The sequence below is a fragment of the Microtus ochrogaster genome, linkage group LG4 (genome assembly GCF_000317375.1).
Source record: "Microtus ochrogaster isolate Prairie Vole_2 linkage group LG4, MicOch1.0, whole genome shotgun sequence".
NCBI lineage: Eukaryota > Metazoa > Chordata > Mammalia > Rodentia > Cricetidae > Microtus > Microtus ochrogaster.
Genome location: NC_022030.1, coordinates 32058996 through 32062926, shown reverse-complemented (window position 1 = coordinate 32062926; position 3931 = coordinate 32058996). Strand labels below are relative to the sequence as shown.

At 36.7% G+C, this 3931-nt stretch overlaps 1 pseudogene; it reads right to left on the bottom strand.

Moving 5' to 3' along the window:
• Positions 1 to 2473: 2473 nt before the first annotated feature.
• On the bottom strand, positions 2474 to 3527 carry LOC101988749 (annotated as a pseudogene).
• Positions 3528 to 3931: the final 404 nt, after the last annotated feature.

The following is a 3931-nucleotide window of genomic DNA, read 5'->3' as shown; positions in this document are numbered from 1 at the left end:
TGGTTGAGTCAGAAGGCACATGCAACATGTCTTTGTGTTTTTGTTTGTTGTTGCTTTTGATCTCTGAGACAGTGTCTTACTTGAAGCCTGTCTTGGAGACTTACTAATATCCTAGCCTGGCCTTCAATAGATTGCAATCCTCCAGACAAGATTCACCAACTGGAAATACCCTGTTGCTGAAGACACCACATGTGTGGGCTGCAGGATGTAGAGAAATGAATCAGAAACCATCCTGGAAACTTTCTGCTTTCTGGCTAGATTTCTCACTGCCAGAAGGTGTTATGCAGGCTGCTCATGAGAAAGGACATTCAAATCTTTACCTAGACCATGCAAAAGATGTTAGAATTATAAATATTGTTCCATTTTCTAATTAAAAATATGAGTTCAAGGCCAGGAATAGTGACAAAATGAATATTCTGTCTCAAAAAAAAACCCTAAAAAACAAAAATGAATCACATTCAGTGAATGAGACGTTCCTTTTATGCATTTTGCTCTATAATCTTTGTAAAAAGCAAAAAGACATTAATAACTAAAGGAAGTGTATGAGAATGTATTTTCGGTTTGACAGTTCAATAAGTTATTTAAATATATTATGTGAGAAAACTAGCCTGTTTCTAATTTGTATGAAAGGCAGTTATCAAGAGTTAGGTTAAAACTCAGGAAATGGAGTAACAATTCCTTATTTTTGAGATTTCAGTTTATTAAGGAGATGTAGAAGAATAAACAATTAGAAAGCCTGTTCATCACCCACAAATTGCAAAAATCTAGGAAATGGATGTAGTTACATCTCAGTTACTGACATTTGGTTTTGCAATTGAAAGGGGAACTTGAGAGGTAGAAGCTGGAGGATTGCAATCTATTGAAGGCCAGGCTAGGATATTAGTAAGTCTCCAAGACAGGCTTCAAGTAAGACACTGTCTCAGAGATCAAAAGCAACAACAAACAAAAACACAAAGACATATTGCATGTGCCTTCTGACTCAACCATGAGAATCAGAAGACAATCATATCATGTAATATAACATATAACATGCTTAAAATTTTTGTGGTATTATCTTTCGTACATCTACTTGAAAAAAAAGATGGTAAAGAAAAATGTTCCATAGTATTTTCAGACACTTATGGATAAAATATTTCCCGCTTGTGGACTCTAAACAAGATTAATGTATAAGATTGATTGCCTTGGTATAAGAGGGAATGAAATTCTAAATGAGAGATATGCCACATGGATATTTGGCATAATTGATTCTACCTTTTGATAATCAGTGTTGAATCTTTAACAGCCACTGGAAGTATAAAGATAGCACACAAATCATCAGGAGCTGCAAAACACTGTTAAAGGATGCTCATTGGGTCCCAGTTTTCACTGTTTCACTGTTTGGAAAAGAATCCAGCATAATCTGTACCAAAAATTTTCATTTAATTCAAAAATATAAAACCAAATTTATTTCATTTTGCTACATTTACAAAATTATCATTGGCTCACATAGATAAAACTAGAACTATAACAAAAATATTTTTCAACTTCAGTTTTCTCTTCGAAAATTATCCTCCTTCTCCAGCATCTATGTAACTTTGTAAAAAAAAAAAACTCTTGCAAGTGATTATGAATTTCCTAACTAAAATATAGTTGTATATAAATCTTCATGTTTCTGTGTAGGTCTAAATGCAACATTTATATCAGAACAAGGCTTTAATATATTTTTCTGAAAATAAATATATATTTCTATCCCACCTTCATTCAATCCTTCACCTAATTAGTATAATGTGTTTTTCAATATAGATTTTAATCAAATTTGAAATTTTCTGATTATGACTTATGTATTTACTTGTAGATAGAAGTTTCTATACTGCCTGGTCCAGTAGCCATTCAGTCCCAAAGAAACACACAGGGGCTTGTTTTTTTTTTGTTTGTTTGTTTTGTTTTGTTTTGTTTTTTTGTTTTTGAAATTTAAAGAAAACATTTATTGAAGATCTGAAAAGGAACTCCTACAAGATTGACTTTTCCGTAAAACTGTAGCTACACGATGCATTGTGTCTATCCTGTTAAAACGTGCATCAGACACAAATACAAAAACCATAAAACAAGCCACCATTATTCAACAATTAAGCAAAGATAAAATGCCTAAGGAACAACATGGATGACTTGCAAAGGATGGGATCTTAAGCACCATTTTAAAAAAAAAAGAGCACAGATGGATGAGTGTTCAGTTATATACACTGAAGTGAACCTTTGGCACTAGGAATCAGAGCATTTTGTCACAGAGCATTAACACATATAAAAGTGCTTTGTGTCAAAAGAACAGAACCACCAGCATTCAAAAGCAGCTTTGCTGTCCATCACTGAATACACTGGTAGAAACTTTGAAATGAAAAAAGAAAGGAAAAAGGAGCAGTGACTCCTTTTATTTTCTCTGTTTAAAATCAAACAGAAAACAAACATCAATTCTGTTATACACTACTGTGTTTTCAAAGTACATCATTTGTACAAGAGAAGGACTAAGAACCAAACTGTTTACAGAGATCCAAGCACGGGCAGGAGAGGGCACGCCCCTCACACAGCTTTCCGATGGTATTCAGGAGGAGGCACTTCATAATCACTGGCACTGAACAAGGTTGCAGAATTCTTCGCCAGGTACTTGAGGAAATCATGTAGATAGTTCAGTAATAAAGCAAGGCTTTTCTCATCTAGAGGTGTGTAGGCCAACATTGCTCCAATTCTCACAAATAATCTCAGTAAATGTGGCGCTCCATACACCTGGGACATGGGTGCATCAGGATGAGCTGCAAGAATTTCAGTATACTTTGGTCTCTCAAATTTGTAGAGCAGCTGAGTGCCCAGCATTACATTGAAGCACTCCTTTATTCCTTCTACAACCTCATTGACGGCATACTCCTTATTATCTGTATTTCCTTGAGATTTCTTATAATTTGCATAATCCTCTAAAATGGAATCCACATTCTTCTTAGCAGGAAGATTATAAAAGCTGCTTTTGTCTGGTGACCAAGTCCCAGTCATCAACAAGCCATGGTTTCAGCTCTTCTGGAATCTTTGCTTTAACTTCCACTCGGTTCATGAATGTTTCTTCATTTTCAACTGTGGGATCTACCCGGGCTCTCTTCTTCCTAGGAGGCTGAGGTGTCACACTGGTACTGCCACCATCTCCATTTCCAGATGTTTTCTGCTTGTTCTTCTTTGTTTACACTCAACATTATTTTTGCCGCAGACCAGATGTCTTCTTTCCTGGAGTAGCCCCTCTCATCTTTCCCTCTGCATATTGTTCTTGATTGGCCTTTTGAAGCTCTCGCTGTTTTTGCAAATTGGTGTCCACATATTTGAGTACTCTGCTTCCTGGAACCCATTCATCCCAAATTTTGTTACAACCACTGTAATGGATAAAGTATTTCACTTGTTTGTCCTTTATGGCAACTTTTACACACTTTGCTTCATAGAGAAGGGGCCCATGAAAGCAAAGCACTCGCTTGCCCTCCTGGAATTTGGGCTTCGGGTCCTGCTTGGGTGCCATTTATAAGTGAATTGCCACCTCCTCCTTCTCCCCCCACCCCCCACTGACTATCGCCCCCTACTCTCTACCCCACCCAACTTAGTGTCAGGAGCGCCACTGGGAACAGCCAGCTCTACATCCTGGGCGCGATTTTCCATAGGGTCTTGTTTTAATTACGAACTTTTTGGTTTATTAGCTCAGGCTTATTACTAACTAGCTCTTACAACTTAAATTAACCTATAAATCTTATCTGTATTTAACTATGTGACTTGATACCTTTTCTCAGTAAGGTAGTCTCATCTTGCTTCTTCTGCATATTGCTGGTGATTTACTGTCTGCATTTCCCTTTTCCAGGATTCTCTTAGGCTGGTTGCCATGCTTATACTTCCTACCTGGCTGCTAGCTGATCAGTCTTTTATTAAACAA